The sequence below is a fragment of the Stylophora pistillata genome, chromosome 11 (genome assembly GCF_964205215.1).
Source record: "Stylophora pistillata chromosome 11, jaStyPist1.2, whole genome shotgun sequence".
Lineage (NCBI taxonomy): Eukaryota > Metazoa > Cnidaria > Anthozoa > Scleractinia > Pocilloporidae > Stylophora > Stylophora pistillata.
The window spans coordinates 22,945,261-22,967,394 of record NC_142529.1 but is presented as its reverse complement, the minus strand read 5'-3'; the positions used below and the strand labels follow the sequence as shown (position 1 = coordinate 22,967,394).

Below are 22,134 nucleotides of genomic sequence, written 5' to 3'. Positions count from 1 at the left end.
CATTGCTAAGGTTACAAAAGCAATATCAACATAAAGAGAGTTCGAGAACGTGACGTCAAAAATAGCGACACGTTTGTGTTTTCCTTTATGCTAAGAGGCTGAAATACCAACACAATTACGTTTAAAGAAAAAACTGATCCAAGCCGATTGTAAAGTTTTTAAAATAAGGAAATTTTATAAGCTACTTACATTGAACTGTTAAAGTCCCTAGAGATGAAGTCAAGTTTCCAACATTATTAAAAGCCACACATCTGTATTGTCCCGAATCGATCGGTAAACATTTGTGATTGTTAAACTGTGATTGTTGTTGGCTTATACTATTTTGCGAAACGAAACGAAACGAAACGAAATTGTACTATTTTGCGAAACGAAACGAAACGAAACGAAATTTTGCGAAATGGCGTTTTTTCGCCTTTATTTAGCAAATATGTCCTCTTCGTCCGAAACAAAATGTTTCCACTAATATTATAATCAATATTTCTAAGAGCCTGGTCACCTCTCATTTTATTGACCATAGTAGAATTCGTTTCGCAAAGTAGTAATTTTGACAGAATTACTATTTTGCGAAATGGCGTTTTTTCACCTTTATTCAGCAAATATGTCCTCTTCGTCCGAAACAAAATGTTTCCACCAATAAAATGATCAATGTTTCTAAGAGCCTGGTCACCTCCCATTTTATTGACCATAACAGAACTCGTTTCGCAAAGTAGGAATTTTGACAGAATTACTATTTTGCGAAATGGCGTTTTTTCGCTTTTATTTAGCATATATGTCCTCCTCGTCCGAAACAAAATGTTTCCACTAATAAAATGATCAATATTTCTAAGAACATGGTCACCTTTCATTTTATTGACAAAAATAGAACTCGTTTCGCAAAGTAGTAATTTTGACAGAATTACTATTTTGCGAAATGGCGTTTTTTCGCCTTTATTTAGCAAATATGCCCTCCTCGTCCGAAACAAAATGTGTCCACTAATAAAATGATCAATAATTCTAAGAGCCTGGTCACCTTTCATTTTATTGACCAAAATAGAACTCGTTTCGCAAAGTAGTAGTTTTGACAGAATTACTATTTTGCGAAATGGCGTTTTTTCGCTTTTATTTAGCATATATGTCCTCCTCGTCCGAAACAAAATGTTTCCACTAATAAAATGATCAATATTTCTAAGAACATGGTCACCTTTCATTTTATTGACAAAAATAGAACTCGTTTCGCAAAGTAGTAATTTTGACAGAATTACTATTTTGCGAAATGGCGTTTTTTCGCCTTTATTTAGCAAATATGCCCTCCTCGTCCGAAACAAAATGTGTCCACTAATAAAATGATCAATATTTCTAAGAGCCTGGTCACCTTTCATTTTATTGACCAAAATAGAACTCGTTTCGCAAAGTAGTAATTTTGACAGAATTACTATTTTGAGAAATGGCGTTTTTTCGCCTTTATTTAGCAAATATGCCCTCCTCGTCCGAAACAAAATGTGTCCACTAATAAAATGATCAATATTTCTAAGACCCTGGTCGCCTCTCATTTTATTGACCAAAATAGAACTCGTTTCGCAAAGTAGCAATTTTGACAAAATTACTATTTTGCAAAATGGCGTTTTTTCGCCTTTATTTAGCAAATATGTCCTCTTCGTCCGAAACAAAATATGTTCACTAATAAAATGCGCAACACAATCCCTGAAGTTAATTTACTAGTCGTGCTATTGATATCGCTTACTCGCACATTTCACGCCTTCTTAAGTGGTTAGTTTAAGGCCTGGAACAAAGTGTTATTCCTGTGGGAAATTAATTATTGGCTATAAATTTGTCACACATGGTGCCGCTGAATCAAAATTTGGCACCATAAAGAACTCATCGTACTTAAGATTTTAAATTGTAAATATTTAGTTAATAAGTCACGACGTATGTCATTAATTTAACTAGAAGTCGTAAATTATTGCAGAGTCGGTGGCCAGTGTTTTAATTATTTCTAACGCTTCACGTTTGGAATGACCGTCCATTGCAGTTAAGTAAAACATTAAGAGGAAAAATAACATTGCTGATACCAAAAATAACTCGTGAAATATCTAAAACTATAATTTTAAACTTCGCGTGCATTTGAAAGTTAGGCCCAGTTCAAACGTCGATCGTTTCGTGAGCCAAACCAAATTTTAACTAAGGCCAACCCGAATTATTTAGAAGGACTCAACTGATTCAAACGCCGATCTTAATTCCAGCCGAACTCAATGAACACTTGATGTTTGGTCAAACTGCTAGGAAAATACGTTATAAGGTGACCAGAGGTGACCAGGCTCTTAGAAATATTGATCATTTTATTAGTGGAAACATTTTGTTTCGGACGAAGAGGACATATTTGCTAAATAAAGGTGAAAAAACGCCATTTCGCAAATAGTAATTCTGTCAAAATAACTACTTTGCGAAACGAGTTCTATTTTGGTCAATAAAAAAGAGGTGACCAGGCTCTTAGAAATATTAATCATTTATTAGTAGAAACATTTTGTTTCGGACGAAGAGGACATATTTGCTAAATAAAGGTCAAAAAATGCCATTTCGCAAAATAGTAATTCTGTCAAATTTACTACTTTGCGAAACGAGTTCTGTTATGGTCAATAAAATGAGAGGTGACCAGGCTCTTAGAAATAATGATCATTTCATTAGTGGACACATTTTGTTTCGGAGGAAGAGGACACATTTGCTAAATAAAGGCGAAAAACGCCATTTGGCAAAATAGTAATTCTGTCAAAATTACTACTTTGCGAAACGAGTTCTATTTTGGTCAATAAAATGAGAGGTGACCAGGCTCTTAGAAATATTGACCATTTTATTAGTGGAAACATTTTGTTTCGGACGAGGAGGGCATATTTGCTAATTAAAAGCGAAAAAACGCCATTTCGCAAAATAGTAATTTTGTCAAAATTACTACTTTGCGAAACGAGTTCTATTATGGTCAATAAAATGAGAGGTGACCAGGCTCTTAGAAATATTGACCATTTTATTAGTGGAAACATTTTGTTTCGGACGAGGAGGGCATATTTACTAATTAAAAGCGAAAAAACGCCATTTCGCAAAATAGTAATTTTGCCAAAATTACTACTTTGCGAAACGAGTTCTATTATGGTCAATAAAATGAGAGGTGACCAGGCTCTTAGAAATATTGATCATTTTATTAGTGGACACATTTTGTTTCGGACGAAGAGGACATATTTGCTAAATAAAGGTGAAAAAACGCCATTTCGCAAAATTTCGTTTCGTTTCGTTTCGTTTCGCAAAATAGTACAATTTCGTTTCGTTTCGTTTCGTTTCGTTTCGTTTCGCAAAATAGTATAAGCCATTGTTGTTCTGTGATGACGCTGTTAGTCGCAGATCTGTTATATTTAGTTTTTTCCTCATTCTTCGTCCAAGTAACTTTTGGTGAAGGATTTCCATCCACCACGCAACTAAGAAGAGCTTCTTCTCCTTCAACTATGATGGCATTCTTTGGATTTTCCAAGATTCCAGATGCATCTGGGAATTAGAAAATAAAACTGTCACGTACTAATTACCTCACGATAGTAAATTTCGAAAGCTACAGGCCTATGACTTTAAATAGCTCAAAGCCCTTGTCATTTTTTGTATTCATCAAAATAAGAGTTTTTACTAATGCGAAAGACTACAAGGCTTTTTTTTTTTCTTTTTTCTCTCTCTGAGCTAATTATTTTATCTTTTAACATAAATACGAGAACATGATTTACAGTTTATTCCATTAGCGATAATGAGCGACCTTTATCAAAATAATCTAAAATCTCCTATGCCGGCACTATAATCTATATTTTCACGAAGGACTCGCAAAAATACTCGAAGACGAACCAAGTGAGATTATTTAAAACAGAGAAAAAATTATGTAAAATAAAATTGAAATAGCAAGCCAGTTATCTTCCCATGAATACTATACGAATACATTCTAATTTCGGCGTATGATTGAATCATTTCCATATTCAAGGTTTGCATCAATTGCATTTTTGTGGAAATTCGAATAGTGCAAGTAAAGATTATGCTTTTTGTCCGTAAGTGGCGTCGCCAATGATATAAGAAGTTTTCTCAGTGTTTAGTTCTCTGGTTCTCATGGATAAAAATACGTGGTAAAAATGGTTTGCTCTATATTTAGCATCCACTTTAATATTTGAAAAGCTATTTCCCAGGCTATTACCTCCAACTTATCGTAATCCATTACTACAGCCCTTTTCCCATTCATTTGTCTCAGATACCTCAGTTTTTATTTTAGTAATAGAGTCCCATTAACGTTCATGCATTCTTAAGTGTCACTACCCTTGGTGGTCTTTCCAAGGCCAATACGAGCAGACTGAAACACTATGAATAAACGCAGTGCATAAAAACCGAAGCTTGAAGGGGAGGCAGACCACTTGGCTGGACACAAAGCGCAGTCAAGGCGTTGAACTCCGGATAACCCAGAACAAATCCAGTCCGAGTAGCAGGGTGAAGGATTTGAGCCTGGGACCGCCAGATTACACTGAAGCCTTCACAGACAACAAAAATGGCTAGAGTTTCGCATTCTGAATTTGGTAAAGCAGGAAAGAAATAAGTGAACACTTACAAAGTACGTCTACTGTTGCTGCACTTGAACTATCATTTCTAAGGCTGTTGCTGGCAACACATCGGTAATTTCCGCTGTCTGTTCTGTTAAGAATCGCAATAGACAGCGTCTCGTTGTTTCCTGAGAAAGTTATCCCTTTGTTGTCACTCAAAGAATTTCCATTTTTGGTCCACGATAGTGTTGGTGATGGATTTCCAGTAGCGTTACAGAATAAGTTCAAGGAAAGTCCTTCTTCTTGTGTATTATTCTTAGGGTGCGTAACGATTTCAGGTTGATCTGTGACAAAAAAAAAAAAAAAATTATAGAGAAATAAATCTATAAACGAACTAGAAGCCAAATGATTGATCAGAGATACTCTTACTTCGTTCAAGGATACTTTTTTTTTGGCAACAAGTAGAAGCCATCCTGTACGTATGAAGTGGGTTAAACATAAGTAACTCCTTAGACTGTCTGAAACAACGTAATCTGATTTCATCCACAAATGTAATTAATCACACTCCAACAGGAGATCGAGTTCCATATTTTTGGTAAGGCCTTATTTACTTTTTAATGGTATGCGAGACGATATTTATGCTGACTTTTATACAGTGATTGATAAATATAGAAAAGTATAATCTTTATGGTTTCATTTGTTGTTGTTGTTTTTGTTTGCTTTGTTTTGTTTTTTGACGTGGTTTCATTCCAGTTGTAATAAATAATTCCTAATCGATTGATCTATACCTTATCGTACTGTTTCTCGTTGTTCATGTATATGCATGCTCGCTCAGTCGTTTCGTCAGCTCTGTACAGTCAAAACTTGATATTGAAGAATTTATTTTAATGTTTTTTTCCCTTCCGTCTCGATTAGCTTCGCTATGTTACAAGTAGGGATTTATAGATATGTGTTTAAGTTCTCAAAATGAATAAATTTGGTTTGTTTCTGTGTTTTTGTTTGTTTTTTTTTGTTTGTTTTGTTTTGTGTCTCATTTGTGAAAAAAAAAATCCCTAGGTTATTGTCTTTCCATCAGATAGAATTCAAAGAACTGTTTAGACCTTAGACTTAGAACATTGTAAAGCAACTCGGAAATTTTCAGAACGCGCAAATCTATTTATCTTTTATAGTTCCACGACATTTTCCTCGGCCTAAAAATTGTTCCATAACTCACCGGTAACCGTAAGAGAAGATTATCCTCTCTTGGTCCCGGATAAAAAGTCACTTCTCTGAAATCTGATTTGGCTCGACCAGTACGATTTCCTAACTTAAAATAGCATTTATGCTATACTTACATAACACGTTTACTACAGAGGGTTCAGAAGTGTCATTTCCAACCCTGTTTTTCACAGCACATCTGTACTTTCCACTGTCTTCTCTTTCCACATTCGTTATTGTCAACTCTTGAGAGTCACTGGATAAACTGATCCTGGAATTCTCATTTTCTTCTATTACAGATCCATCAAACGTCCAGAACGTATGAAGTATAGGGCTTCCAGTAGCGTTGCAACGCAAAGTGACATTGCTTCCTTCTTCTGGAGAAACACTCTGTGGTTGAGAAGCGATCGAAGGCTTAACTGTATAAGGGAAAACAGAAGAAAAATCTTACTCTGAAAGGTCTCCATCATTTCTTCAAAGTTTCAAATCTCCACTAAATTATTCGATGATGTTATTGCATGGAGACTTCATAGGAAGTTACTGCTTAAGGATTTCGCAGTCTTAGAAAGAGTAGAGCTCTCCCTTCTGATCAAACCTAGATGAAGATATTTTTGTCTTCGACACCCTACTGCGCATATAATTAGAGTCCAAGTAAAAACCGCGTACAATGGCCTTGTGCGAAAGTTTGGAGAGCCAATTTAAACGGCAAGTATTTAATGATAAATAAGCAATACAGCCCCTTTTTCATCCCCTAAATATGCACTTTACAAAACGCCCTTAAGCCTCACATGAGACACCGCTCTCAAGAAATTTTTGCTTAGTATCCCCTGCATCGGATATCTTCAATTTTCTTAAGTCTTCAAAGAGTGATTACAGCTTGCTACTGCCCTACCTTGCTACTGCCCTAAAGGTAAAAAGAGAATTTGTCAACAACTCTTACACACCTTCAATAATTATCGATTTGGATTCCGACGTACTATTAACGTCATTTGTGACATTGCAGGTGTAATTCCCACTATCCGCCAAGATGGATGCATTGATTAACAGCTGTATGAGGGTTTCATTGAAGTGCGAAATACTCAGGCGGGTGTTATTGATCACTATTGTAGAATTTTTCGAAATCACCGTTCCATCTTTTATCCACTGCAACTCAGACGCAGGAGGTAGAGCCTTATGCCGACAAGTTATCTTGATATCGTCGCCCTTAGCCACAATCTGCTCTTTATCACCATCAATTGTAACTTCTGGATCAACTGAAATTTGATAAAATGATTATATTTGTATCAGCATCATCATCATCAACATCATGGGCTATCAGTTTTTTATTATGTCAATTTTAAAATCATTGGCGATCCTTGCAATCTGATTGGTGCGATTTATCCCGAATCGTGCCATTCTTTGCTCTTAATCGCATCTTTTTCCTTGCTAATGAGAAATCTTAATAAAACTCATCAACCAATCAGAATAAAGGTCTGTTTGTGGTTAAAAAAAATATCAAATTGTAGTAAAATTAAGGAAACATTTGCAACTTTTTTAAAACCAGCTCAGTGCTGGGTTAATAAGATATTGTTAACAGGCTAAAAAACCCTGTATTGCGATTTAAAAATGGATCTAGTAAAATGGTAATTAAACTTCGAGTCGTTCAATTCTGGTCTGAAATCATTCTTGTGATTTCAAATCAAACTCGCGTTGTGCGCTCATTCATTTTTGAAATCACGCATATGATTTCCGTCCAAATTACGCTCTACACAGTTCAATTAATATTTCTTATCACTTGTCCTCCGTTCACCGTACAGTTAATATCATTAATGTCTATACAAACTGGTGTCGTATCAAAATCATGGACTATACTGAGTATACAAATTCTTAAATTAGGTTTAGAACATAGCTAGCAGAGTCGCGCAATCAAATTCATTATACGTAAGCGTGCTCAAAATCCCGATAGTGCACGCTGATAGCGTCGGCAAATCCGACTTCGCCAGAAAATTTTTTTTCGCGCGAGCGGCCATTGCTAGGGTGGGGAAAAATAATACATTTCGCGATAATAATGGATACAAACAGAAACTCGGCTTGCTAGTCCGAAAACGAAGATAATGTTTCGACCTTTTCCCATGGGCTAGAGTTCTTAAATGAGGCAGAAAAAGAGAAAAACAAAGGAAAAGAAGACTCGGCATCAGCGCCGTCACGATTCGCTTCAACTGATATTGTTGTCCGTTTTTCGCGTCGCATTTGATACACAATTCCACCGGCTATGTTCTAAAACAATTGGTTCATGCTTTCAGCTGTGCACTATCGAGTTATGGAGCACGCGGGAAGTTTGGAGAGCACGAAAGAAGCGTAAGAGTTGCCCGAGGCGATAGCCGAGGGCAACTCTAGCTTCTTTCGTGCTCTCCAAACTTCCCACGTGCTCCATAACTCGATAGTGCACGCTAAAGCATGAACCAATTGTTAATTGCTGGATAGATGGCTAAAATTGTACAATAGTCTACCTGCGGATAAGTAGGTTTGTGAAAGAACTAAAACAAGAAATGGAGCGACGGAGAGAGAAAGATCGCAATTATAGGGTAAAATTTCAATGAATAAAATTGATGTCTTGGCGCCAATGTCCTTCATACATTCATCCATCAAAGTACGTAATAACATTTTGAATTTGGCTGCTAACCACTTAAAGTCAATTCCAGAACAAATTAAAATACTCCAAAAACTGGTAGGGTTTGGAAAAAAGAAGGATCTAAGGTACAAAAAGTGACAACAATTAAAAAAAAGAAAAAACTAAATAGACCAATACTGATATTAACACTCGCATGTTTCAGAGACAAGCTACGTTTAGACTCACAATGTACTGTAAGTGTCGCTGGAGATGAACTCGCGGTATCCAGACTGTTGGTAGCCTCACATCTGTATATTCCTGCATCTGATTTTTGAACTTTTAATATATTCAATTGGTGGTTTCCATTATTGGAAGAGACATCAAGTCGCGCATTTCCTGACGCATTCAATTTCACCCCATTCTTTGTCCAAGCGACATCAGGCTCAGGGTATCCTGCCACTACGCAACTGAACACAACAGTTTTTCCTTCCACTTTCACGGCATTACTTGGAGATTGGGAGATTTCAGGGGCAACTAACAACACAAAGAAAGAAAAAGAAATCATCAGTCTCTACAAAACCAAACATGATTTAGAAGATGTTGTACGACCTGTTGGTTTTAAGCACTGCGGTATTACAAAAGAGTACGAATAAAACAGAATTTCCCAAACATTTTATAATAAACGCCAAATATACATCGTTTTATATTTTAGTCGTTTCTTGCGCCAATGAAATTTTTTCTCTCCTTTAACAATTCGTAACGCACGGTAAACCAGAGGTGAACTCACATTGAACAGTGACTATGGCGGCGTGGGAGGTAGCATTATCAATCTGGTTACTCGCCACACACTGGTATGCTCCGTTGTCTTTCCTGCTCACATTCGTTATTGTCAGCTGCTCGTTGTCTGTCGACAAATGTATCCTCGAGTCGTCCCTGGGATCTATAACAGATCCATTTTTCGTCCATGATAATATCAGAGAGCTTCCAGAAGCGTTGCAAAATAGAGTAAAGTTCTCTCCTTCCTTTACTGGAACAGCTATTGGGTCCTTTTCGATGGTGGGCGTAACTGCAGAAACGGACAAAGGTTTGTTATGAATGAAAAATCTGTCTATTATTACTTCTTTTTTTTTTTCTCGGGAGCTAAAATGGTTAAATCTTTTCTTTTTTTCCAAGGTGTTTTCAGGAGCTGGTTATTCAGTCTTAGGACTTATTCCCACCCTTATCCTTACCTGTTTCATTAAATGTAAGTTGAAGTCGAAGCAAAACGGAGATATCCCCAGAACACAGGAGTGTAAAGCACATTTGGATTTTTCTAGAGAACAAACCGATACTGGGGTAAAAAATCTTTCCAAAAGAAAAAAACTAGCAAAAGCAAAGGAAACCTCGTGGATAGTTAATTTTAGAAATGGACGACATGATAAGACCTCACGTGTGATGTGCAATCCTCGCAGTAGATAGCGCTATTTATGCAATCGCGTTAAATCAGACCTGAAAAAAAAAATCAGGCCTGTACGGGACTCGAACCACTGACCTCTGCGATACTAGTGCAGCGCTCTACCAATTGAGCTAACAAGCCAACTGGGAGCAGGCCGTTAAGTTGATTCTTAATAAACCCTTGAAAGTGATAAATGAGATGCAATGAATATATGAAGTTCTTTTATTTTGAACTGCGGTATTAGATACGTGAGATGTGCGATCCTCGCAGTAGATAGCGCTATTTATGCAATAGCGAAAATCAGACCTGAAAAAAGTCAGGCCTGTAAGACCTTCTCCTAGAAATTTCATGTTCGTGTCCATTTTAATACCATACCTTGAACGATAATTGATGTTCTATTCGAGGAGCTACCAACAACATTTGAAACATTGCATGTGTAATTTCCAGAATCTTTTAAGGAAACTGCCTTGATTGACAGCTGAGCTTGGCTTTCATTATGATGTGAAATATTCACTCGTGACCCATTCGGGGGCGCAGTGAGGGTTGATGCAATCACAGTCTCGTCTTTTATCCCCTGCACCTCAGACGCGGGAGGCAAAGCGGTAAAGCGGCATGTCAGCTGTAAATGTGTGCCATTTGCGACAAACTGAACCTGATCTCCATCAATTGCCACCTCCGGCGAAACTGCAATTTATAAAGCGTTATAAAACAACTTTTCTTAGTTAAAGTTAGAGTCAATACAGAATAACCGCAATTTGCCTAAGTCCCTTATATCAAGAACTTCAAACTAAGGAAAAGGAGCCAAATGGTCAATTTGACGATTCAATTAATTCAAAATCCTCGGCAAAGTACCACCAAAGGTTGACAGGCTTTGCAAGAACCCATATCTACATTTTTGTTGGTGGTCAACAACGAAAAATCACAATGAAACCTTTATTACTCGGATGTTTTGAAGAAAAACTAAATTTACACTCACATTGCACAGTAAGAGTCGCTGGAGATGAAGTGGAGTTACCCAAAATGTTACTGCCGACACATCGGTACTTTCCAGCATCCAACTGTTCAACATTTGTTACTGTCAAACTGTGATTTTCATCCTTATCAAAGCGACTTAATCGTGAATTTGCTGCTATATTCAATTCAATGTCATTCTTTGTCTAAGCAACATCAGGCGTAGGGTCGCCTGCTACCAAACAACTGAACACAGCGGTCTCTCCTACCACTTTCGTGGTATCACTTGGAGCTTGGGATATTTCAGGCCCAACTGGTAAAAAAAAAAATTAAAGAAATGAAAAATGATAATTTGAAGTCACTGCAATTTCAAACGTATGTCACCACTCGTCATTTACCCTCCATAACCATGCAGCTATGATTTGAGTAAAAGATAAGTGACCAGGACATAATCAACCTTCTCCTTCAACACTCAAAACATCTCATCAAAACAGCTTAAGTAAACACGTTTGCGATCATCAACAGTGGTAATTGAATCATTTCAAAACACTTAAAGCAATAAACAGTTTTCAGATTAACTTGTCGCTAGGGATTGCTTTGTTCCAGTAGAATAACCATCGTCGCCATTTTTCAGCTCAAGATGGCAGTTGCACATATATTGACTGAATAAAAATCGTTTCTAAAAATTCAAACTCGCATCCATAACCCTAAATTGCCTGCACAACATCATAACCGCTGGAAAAATGAGCATCGTACAAATTGTGGGTCAGAAATATTCATAACGATCAGCTCCTTTTTTCGATTCGAAAGAACCATGTTGTGTCACAGGAGAAGGACAATAAAACTGAACTTCCAAAAATGTTAATCACCAAAGAGCGTTAAATAAACTCGATTTTCATTTCATTATTGCTCATGAAAGTCATACATTTTTAGTAATTTACGACACTTGTCAACGATAATCGTACTCACATCGAACAGTCACTATGACGGCATTGGAGGTAACATTTCCAACATTGTTGCTCGCCGCACACTGGTAGGCTCCATTGTCTGTTCTACTCACATTCGTTATGGTCAGCTGCTCTTTGTCTCCTGGCAGACGAATCCTCGTGTCCTCACTGGAATTTATACCAGAACCATTTTTTGTCCATGATATCGCCAATGAGCTTCCAGAAGCGTTGCAAAATAAAGTCAAGTTTCCTCCCTCGTTGACTGGATCAGCTTGTAGGTTCGTCTTGATTGAAGGCGTCACTGTAATAGTGCAAAGACCTCTTATATAGATGTAAAGGTTTGTTATCGATTCTATGGTAGCTCAGCACGTCAATTTTTTCCTTCCTTTAAGGCATTTTCTTAATCCGATTATTTACTTTTTATGACTTAATGCCCGCTCCTACCCTTGGCAAAAGTTGGTGTCTACATTTACGCATGCGATCTAAAAATGATGTATCTCCTGAAATGGAAATTCTCCTGTTTGACGGAAAATTATTTTCCCTTTTAACACGATGATTTCCAAAACAATTCTTGAAGTAAGTTTTTTGAGCTAAGTGTTTTTTTAAACATCGCTTAGTCAAACATGTTACTGACACAGGTAAAAAGTTGATATGCGAAGATAACTCAGCGGAAAACATACATAACTGTCTTTTAATGTACGCAATGTGGCCACAAGCTCTATGAAAGATCTTATCTTGGATCATAAAATAGTTCCTTGACCTACACATCGAAATTCTTTTTCTGACTATTTGCGGCCAAGAAAAAACACAGAAAGCAAATTTTCAAGTCCATCAACATCGCAACATACCTTGAATGAGAATCGAGGTCCAATTCGAGGAGATTCCAACATTATTTGTAACATTGCAGGTATAATTTCCAGAATCTGCCAAGGAAACTGCAGTGATCACCAGCTGAGCTTGGCTTTCATTATGAAGTGAAATATTCACTCGTGACCCATTCAAGGGCGCAGTAAGGGTTGATGCAATCACATTCCCATCTTTAACCCACTGAACCCCAGAAACGGGAGGCAAGGCGTTAAAGCGGCATGTCAGCTGTAAATTAGTGCCGGTGGCTACATACTGTCTTTGATCTCCATCGATTGTCACCTTTGGCGCAACTGAAATAAAATAATATGTTCTAAAACCAGTTTTTCCCATACAATACAGAGTTATACTTAGAGTTCAATACGGAACAATGACATTTTGAATACGTCACCTATATCAAGAACAGTCAGCAACGACCTTTAGCACTAAAGAACTGCACTGCATCGTATACTCAGGTGTCAACTCATTTTAGTCTAATTGAAATACTCAGAAAAGTACTTCCAAAGGTACAAAGGCTTTGAAAAACCTATATCTGTGGTAAACTACACAAAAAGCCAATAAGCATTTAGTTCTTGAATGTTTTGGAGATTGTTTATTTTTATACTCACATTTATTTCGATAAACATATACAGCCAAAAACTAACGATAAAAGTCCGACGTTTCGGCGATTTCTTGGTGCCATTGACAAGGAAGACTAAATTAAATATGCGATCTCAAGAGTAACTTAATTAATTTTCTCATTAACGAGACAATCAAACTTGTTATGGCATTTTTTCAACGCCTTAAAACAACTGTGAAAGTCATCCGAAATCCTGCCTGCGCGCCTATCGTCATAGTGTTTGCGAACTGACGAGGTCTTGTTTCTATGTCCATCAACGCGAACAAAGAGATGGCCACGCGGTGTATCCGACATAACCAGCATCGCACTGGTCACACATGAAGTTATACACAACGCATTGTTGATCAATGAGCTGAGGCTTTGGTTCGCTTGTCGGAAACTCCTGGGCGATCTTGCGCCTCTTAAACCAGTGTTTGATTGTCTCGTTAATGAGATGTTACTCCTTAAACAATTACGACCGTGTTTGAACATACCATCAGATTCAATTCGCGCTAAAGTCTTTGGCTGACCTATGCAAAATAGTGACCCTGGACTCTTATGTTACTCTTGAGATCGCATATTTAATATAGTTTTCCTTGACAATGGCGCCAAGATGTCGCCGAAACGTCGGACTTTTATCGTTAGTGTTTGGCTGTATATAAACTCACATTGCACAGTAAGGGTCGCTGGAGATGAAGTGGAAGTATGTAAACTATTGTTAGCGACACATCTGTATTGTCCTGTATCTGACTGTTGAACACCTATTATTGTCAAACTGTGATTCCCGTCCTTGGAAGAGATGGTCGATCTTGAATTTGCTGCTTCAGTGAATTCAACGTTATTTTTTGTCCAAGCAACATCAGGTCTAGGGTATCCTGCTACCAAGCAACTGAATACAACAGTTTGTCCTTCCACTTTAGTGGCATTCATTGTAGGTTTGGAGATTTCAGACCCAACTTATATATTAAAAAAGAAACAAAAGCAAAAAAAGATTTAAAAAATAATGGACAGAAGGGCTGCAAGTCATTGCAACTTCAGTCGTAATTCACAAAATATTGCACCGCTTGTCACTTCCCTTTCCAGACCCATGCAGCTGTTATTTCAATAAAAAATGAGTGATCGGGTGATAGTTTTGTGCAATAGTGAAACAATAACGCCTCTAGCAAAAACACAGATAGTTGAAAATTTTGCCTATTAAGGATTGCGGTTCTAACCCCAGAAAATAATAGTGATTCGTTGCAATTTACCCCGCCTAAGACGATAGCTGCAAGAATGTTGACTGAGTCAAAATCGGTTGATTCACAATTCGGAGGCACAACTTGGAATGCCGGTTCAGCGCGATAATTGCTGAAAACTTGAGCATCATGCAAACTGGATTTCAAAATCCTCAAAACCATCAGCTTCTTGCTCGATCTGATAGAACTCTGTTGTGTCACAAGAGAGAAAAAAAAAAAGACTTTCCAGAAAAACTCAACCGCCCCACAAGGTTTTATATAAAAAGGAATCCGTTCTGTCATATCTTGGGTCAGACAGGTATTTTCAGTTCATTGACAATTCGCAACAACTTGTACATCAAAACTGCACTCACATTGAACAGTTACTAGGGTGGCATTAGAGGTAGCGTTTCCAACCTTGTTGCTCACCACACACTGGTATGTTCCGTTGTCTTCCCTGGTCACATTAGTTATTGTCAGCTGCTTGTTGTCTGCTTGCAAACGGATCCTCGAATCCTCACTAGAATCTATACCAAATCCATTTTTTTCCCATGATATTGATAGAGAGCTTCCAGTAGCGTTGCAAAATAGGGTCAAGTTTCTCCCTTCGTTGACTGGACTAGCCTGTGGGTTCGTCTTGATCAAAGGCCTCACTGTATAAAAGCAAGGAGCTCTTTCATTAATGTGACGCCTTGTTATCGATCCTATATATGGCTGTTCAGCATGACAATTTTTCTCTCCTACTCTCGTACTAAAACCTGCTTACTGTAAAACTGCAACTTTTCAGTACTCCTTTTTAATAGAATTGTTAAACCCTGGAACATTATCTGTAATCTCGCCTCTCATGACAAATTTTCGAGTCTAAGTATTTTTAAAAATTTTCTGCGCGCCACTTACTTTACTTTACTGGACACTACTTATAATATTGACATGCCTTCACTGCACCTGGTTTCTCTCCCGTAATTGCCCTTGCCATCGCTCTTAATTTATATCTGACTGATTTTACTTGCACCGTACTGTACACTATCTAAATTTAATCACAGTTAAATTATTTAAATTAAATTTTATTTTTATTATCGGATATATATTTTTTCTTTTTAGATTTCGGATTGCGCCTCGCATTGGATTTTGTTTCCGTTCGCGCAATCGCATTTGGTTCTTTTTTAATTTCTTTTATTTCTGTATATGTATAACTTATGAGACCAATAAAGTTGATAAATTCAAACTCAAACTAAACTCCCCTTAAGCTGACTTTCAGTTTTAAGGTGGCTCGTACCGGTTTTCATCTTTTTGATGGTTTGTAACTTTGAAAGAATACAATAGAAAGACTGACCAAAGCCAGTTGAACATTTTTACGGGGTTAAATTATATAATCATTGGTTATCCAAAAATAGGTGTCATTTTGTCATTAGCAGTTTCCATGGCAACCCTTTCATAGGCCTATTCAGACGCATTTTTTTGCTCGTGGCTTAAATAACTCGAAAACTAAAACGGTGACCCACCCGGACTTGTTTTCCTGCAATAGCTTTCGTGAGTTTAACAATTTCCACGCGCGTTGTCGCGCATTTAAAAATCTGGATTCTATAAGATCGACATTTGCTCATGATCTGTTATAGCTACCGCTGACAATTGCGTGTGCTCGCGCGAGCGCCTACGATCTGATGTTTATAGACGTTTACTGCTAAGAAAATCATTAAACAGCTGTCAAAGACAACCTCCCAGGTTCACCTTAAAAATCCTACACACGACTTCTGGCTATATCATAATATTTTCCTTTAAGTTTCAAAGTCTTCTTCCGCTTCAGGTAGATTATCCTTCACTTGAGTTCTTCTTTTTTCGCCGTCGCAAGATTTCATATCGGTTGATTATTTCTTTTAGATGTGAAGTAAAGCAACCTTTACTTCTCCGAAAATCGTCTTTTTTATCTTAGTTTCTATCTCCTGCATTCACAGTGGCCGCTCAAGAAATGAAATACAAACTCTTAGGTGAACTGCTCACAAAAGCAGAAAAAAAATCCTCGCGCCCAGCCGCTATCTTTGTTCGTCTTTTAATCTCGCGCTTCTTTCGCACGTTTCTCTCGCGCGTGACGCAAGAGTTATCTGCCCGCGCGAGGAAACTAGTACGAGCCACCTTAAGACTTAATGCCTACCCCTTGTCTAGGCAAAAGTTGAGGTTAACGCATGCGATCTAAGGGTGATACATCTCCAGGAATGTACGAGAGTAGAGTACAACTATCTTCTTTCGTTAAAGGATAATTCCCAAACAACGTTGAAGTACCTCTTTTAACCGTTAAATGTGAAATTTTACAAAAGTGCTCATTACAGACACAGGTGAAAAGTAGGTTTGCCTTGAGGTCTCAGAGGAACACAAACATAATGGTCTTTCAATGTGTGTCATTTCTTATCTTAAACAATGGCCATCAGGCTTATAAACGATCGAATAATGGACCATGAAATAGTTCATTGACCTTCACAACAAACTTCTTTTTCTGATCCTTGACGGCCGAGAAAGAAAAAGTCAAACCAAAAACAAAGAAAAAAAAACGAAACCCAGAAGGAGGATCCTAAATGGGACAAGTACGGCTGAGAGCATGTTTTCGAAGAATGCATATTGAAATCCATCTATGCTGTAACATACCTTGAAACCTCGTAGATACTTAATTTTAGAAATAAATGAGAAGAGAAGACCGAGTAATTCCTTTCAGAAATTTCATGTTCGTGTCCATTTTAGTACCATACCTTGAACAATAATCGATGTCCGACTCGACAAGGTACCAACACTATTTGTATTATTGCAGGTGTAATTTCCGGCATCATCCAAGGAAACTGCTTTGATTGATAGTTGAGCTTGGCTTTCATTATTGTGTGAGATAGTCACTCGTGACCCATTGAAGTTCACAGGGATAGTTGATGCAATCACAGTCCCATCTTTTACCCACTGCACCTTAGACACGGTGGGCAAGGCGTTGAACCGGCATGTCAGCTGTAAATTAGTGCCATTGGCTACATACTGTGTTTGATCTCCATCAATTGCCACCTCTGGCGCAACTAAAATTCAATGGAATGTTCTAAACTCTTTACCTTAATACTATGTTATTTGGTTATATCAACTAAGTTGAAATTGTAAATTGGCCACCGTAACGAATAAAAGAGGTGACGTTTCGAAACGTCAGCTTTTTTATTCGTTACGGTGGCCAATTTACAATTTCAACTTAGTTGATATAACCAAATTACCTTGTTACCCCCACCGACGCAGCACCACAGTTTCTTTAGAAAGTCCTAGCCTATATTAATTTGTCTTAATACTATGTTGTTACATTTAAAGTTCAATACGGTATAAGCGCAACTTGCGTACGTCCCTTATATCGAGAAGTTCAAACAAAAGAACTCAGAAGAAGCTGAGAAAAAAATTTGGCGCTGCTAGTTAATGTATTCCCCTCAGTGCCCGACACACGTCTTTAATACAGTGAGGTATTTAGTTGCATCATGAGCTTAGCTATAGACTCATTCTTTTGCCATTTCAAGTATTAGTAAGAATAACAACAGAGGTTCGATGGCTTTCTAAATAATACAGATGTGACGAATTTGTGGTCAACGATGCAAGGAACTCAATTAACAAAATCCTTGCAGGTTACAAATATAAACGTTTTACACTCACATTGTACTGATAGATTGGCTGCAGATGAAGTAGAAGCACCCAAACTATTATTAGCTACACATCTGTATTGTCCAGAATCTGACGGCTGAAGATCTGTTATTGTTAAACTGTGATTCCCGTCCATAGAGGAGACATTGAATCGCGACTGTACTGCCACACTCAATTTGAATTCATTCTTTGTCCAAGTAACATTAGGTGTAGGGTATCCTGCTACTACACAACTAAACACGACGATTTGCCCTTGTTCTTTCGTGACTTCTCTTGGAGGTTCAGAGATTTCAGGTCCAACTATTAATGCATAAGTAAAAAAAAGTAAAAATGAAGTCGCAGCAAAATCATACATATTTCACAAAAAACTGAAAAAGTTGGCATTTTCTACAAAACTGAATTGAATGAACGTGGAAGATATCCATCTCTTTTCATTCACCTCCACCTCGATTGATTACCTCCGGCAGACGTTCAAATGATTTAATTTTTTTAAAACCAAATCAACTAATTACTTAAGTGAATGAATGAATGAAAGCCTTTATTTAAAGAGGGTAGCACTTAATAGCCAGAGGCTAATAAAACTTGTGGCCCTCAAAATTACTTAATTACTTAAGTGTTAAGATGTCAAGTTTAGAATGCTGAGTTTTTTGTCTTTTCAACAAAAGGCAGGAAAGAAAATTAAGGGTACAGAAACTACAAGACTCGGTCACTAACAGCTGTTAACGGTCAGTTACAATTGCGTTGTACTTACATTTAACAGACACAACGGCAGTATTGGATGTATCATTTCCAACATTGTTGCTCGCAAAACATTTGTATTCTCCTTTGTTTTCCCTGCTTACGTTCGTTATAATCAGATTTCTTTTGTCAAGTGCAAAACTGATCCTTGAATCCCCCAAGATGGTTACATCAGATCCTTTGAATTTCCACGTTATCGTTGGATAGCTTCCAGAAGAGTTACAAAATAACGTTACATTTTCTCCCTCCTTGACGGTGACAGATTCTGGCTGTAGTTTAGTGGAAGGCTTCTCTGTAAGAGAGCAGAAATATTTGTGTTAGTTACTCGGTATTCCAAGGAATTATACGACTTTGCTCGTAGGTCTTCGATTGAACCTTTCTAAAGTTCGTTAGTCAACTTTCAATGCTTCATAAAAGAATGGTTGGTATATAAGAATTGAGACAAAGAATTGAATATCTTTTTGAATGCTTGAAAGCAAGGCAAATATTTTTTAGTGAGTAAATACTTTGATGCTTACATTTACGTCTCTTTTGTTTCGTTGGTACAGTTTTGTCTCCGAAAAAAACCAATAGGGCGCATGCGTGGCTGAACATAGAAGAATAGAAGAGAAGGAATCCTTACACTTTTTAAGACACCATACTACAGATCTGGTGTTCGTTCAATTTTTCTTATGAATTAGTTTTACACCGAGCTTCCTTGAAGGCCTGTTTTCAACAATGAAGACAAAACATCCAAAAACCTTTTAACCAGGAATAAGAGAAATAATGCTGTGCTAATGTCGCATTACATGTAGCGCACATGTTCATCTCTGATGTACATACCTTGAACATCCATCGACGTCAAAGCTGTCGTATTACTTACTCCATTTGTAACATAGCAAGTGTAATTTCCAGAATCCTGCGAGGAAGCTGAGACGATTGAGAGCTGTGAAAAACTGTCATCATAATAGGTTACAGTCACTCTTGATCCATTGTTGGTCACAGTAGAATTTATTGCAATCACCTTTCCATCTTTTACCCACCGTACCTCAGACACAGGAGGTGAAGAGTTGTATCGACAGGTCAACGTGACATTCTCGCCTTTGGCTATAAACTGCTCTTGATCACCATCAATTGCTACTTCAGGCTCAACTGAAATTCAATTAAACTCGTCTTCGGTCAAAGTGACTTTCTTCACAGCCGTCGTTCTTGTGAGAGAACGAACACCCGGGAGGGAGACTACAGTGATATGAAATCAATAATTAAATTCCATTTCATTATTCCTTTCCCAGAATGATCAAGAACCGACCAGCTAGAGAGAGGGAAAAATCCCTTTGAATATCTGGATAAGGAAGCATACATCGCGTGTTCTCACCGACTCATCTCGCTATCTTTAAGTGTATAATCTTGCTAAATGTACACTTCGGTGAAACTTGTTAAAAGTATAAGAATATCAACTTAACAACGCAAAGTTTCAATCACCGTCTTAAGGCAAGCCAGGCAGGAAAACAGAAACTCTAAGATTGTTGAAAAATTTTACAGGTTTGTAATGTTTGCTTTGTACTTACATTCAACAGACACAACGACAACATCAGATGTATCTTCTCCAACTTTGTTACTCGCCACACATTTGTATTCTCCTTTGTTTTCCCTGCTCACGTTCGTTATAATCAGATTTTTATTGTCATCTGAAAAACTGACTCTTGAATCCCGCAAGGTGGTTACATCAGATCCGTTGAATTTCCACGTTATGGTTAGATAGCTTCCAGAAGAGTTACAAAATAACGTTACATTTTCTCCCTCCTTGACAGTAACAGTTTCTGGCTGTATTTTGGTAGAAGGCTTCTCTGTAAGATAACAGAAATATCAAGCCAACGTTAACTATTTAGTATTCCCAGGTATTGTACAATTTTACCCCTAAGTCTTCTTTGGAGCCTTTCTAAAGTGTGGTATATTAAACTTTCCCATGATTGATATATATTCTTAATATTTTACCTTGAGGAAGGAATGGTTGCTTCCTAGGAGTCGATATAAGATATTAAGGCAAAGATTCTTTGACTAAACAAATTATATGATACTGAAGTCGACGTCAGTAATTTCTTGCGGAGAAATTGTTCTTTTACAGGGCTTTAAACACTAGATTACAGATCAAAAGTTTAAAGACAACCTGTTTGTTTGTTTTTCCTCTTTCTTCTTTCATTCATTTCCGCCTCCTGTTTAGCTCAATTGGTAGAGCGCCCGACAGTTGTGCGGGAGGTCGAGGGTTCAAGCCCCGGCCGGACCAACACTCAGGGTCTTAAAATAACTGAGGAGAATTTGCCACCTTTCTATACACCAAATGCAAATATGGCGTCCAATTTGAGTTGCCATTGTTCTGGACTGACTAGCCTCTCACACATGTAATAATCCTTTTGTATTTCCACGTGAAGACGAGGCTAGTGAGTCCAGAACAATGGCAATTCAAATTGGACGCCATATTTGCATTCGGTGTATAATATCAAGAAATGGATAGATATTCTAGTCTTCTCGGATAAGGACGAATAAAACCGTAGGCCCCGTCTCCGGCAGGGTTAGGGGTAGGAGACGTTAATTTCCCACACACGAGATTACTCTGTGGTGGTTGTCCTCCCCTGGGGTGGGATGGGTGGGTGTTCACAGGGCCCCATTTAAACTAGCTATCTGCTAAACTGGGCTACCCTGTATAAATATTCGTAAATACAATACATACATACATACTTTCTTTTTCTTTTATTGTTTGTTTGTTTTGTTTCATTTTCCCGATAAATTTGTTCAGTTGTGTTCACACCGAACGTCTGGGTTGACTTGTTTCCGCAAGAGAAGAATTCAACGAACAAAAAAATTAAGCAGAAATGAGAGAAATAATGCTGTTAATATGTTGTACAGCAAGTAATGAACATCGTATACATACCTTGAACATCAATCGACGTCGTAGCCGTCATACTATTTACTTCATTTGTAACATTGCAAGTGTAATTTCCAGAATCCTGTGAGGAAGCTGAGGCGATTGAGAGCTGTGATAAGCTCTCATTATACTTGATTATATTCACTCTTGGTCCATTGTCGGTCGCAGTAGAGTTTATGGCAATCACCTTTCCATCTCTTATCCACTGAACCTCAGACAGAGGCGTTGAAGTGTTATAACGACAGATCAACATGACATTCTCGCCTTTAGCTATAAACTGCTCTTGATCACCATCGATTGTAACTTCAGTCTCAACTGAAATTTAATTCAAATTATTTTTAGATTAAAGTAACATTCTCTTGAGCCATCGTTCTTTTGAGAGAAAGAACACCTGCGAGGAAGGCTACGGTAATAAGAAATCAAATATTCATAATGTCACGTTATTATTCCTTTCCCAAGGTCAGATCAGGACCCGGAAGGATTGGAGGGCTGGAAAAAGAGCGCTTTGAATACCGATCGGGATAAGG

General features: G+C 37.7%; 1 protein-coding gene and 1 pseudogene across 2 annotated transcripts in view; both read right to left on the bottom strand.

Annotated features, from left to right (window-relative positions):
- Positions 1 to 22,134, bottom strand: part of LOC111347581 (protein sidekick-2-like) — a 94,914-nt gene that overhangs the window by 31,340 nt on the left and 41,440 nt on the right. The window lies entirely within an intron of this gene.
- The window catches only part of LOC111347578 (hemicentin-1-like), a 37,371-nt pseudogene continuing 16,757 nt past the window's right edge, over positions 1,521 to 22,134 (bottom strand). The window contains exons 8-25 of the transcript XR_015993061.1: positions 21,614 to 21,922; positions 20,253 to 20,531; positions 19,528 to 19,836; positions 18,719 to 18,997; positions 17,980 to 18,267; positions 17,061 to 17,369; positions 14,697 to 14,975; positions 13,777 to 14,064; positions 12,495 to 12,803; positions 11,669 to 11,947; positions 10,725 to 11,012; positions 10,124 to 10,432; positions 9,101 to 9,379; positions 8,560 to 8,847; positions 6,668 to 6,976; positions 5,861 to 6,142; positions 4,595 to 4,870; positions 1,521 to 3,507 (exon numbers count right to left, since the gene is read on the bottom strand). The product of XR_015993061.1 is annotated as a hemicentin-1-like (transcript). The remainder of the gene's footprint in view (positions 3,508 to 4,594; positions 4,871 to 5,860; positions 6,143 to 6,667; positions 6,977 to 8,559; positions 8,848 to 9,100; positions 9,380 to 10,123; positions 10,433 to 10,724; positions 11,013 to 11,668; positions 11,948 to 12,494; positions 12,804 to 13,776; positions 14,065 to 14,696; positions 14,976 to 17,060; positions 17,370 to 17,979; positions 18,268 to 18,718; positions 18,998 to 19,527; positions 19,837 to 20,252; positions 20,532 to 21,613; positions 21,923 to 22,134) is intronic.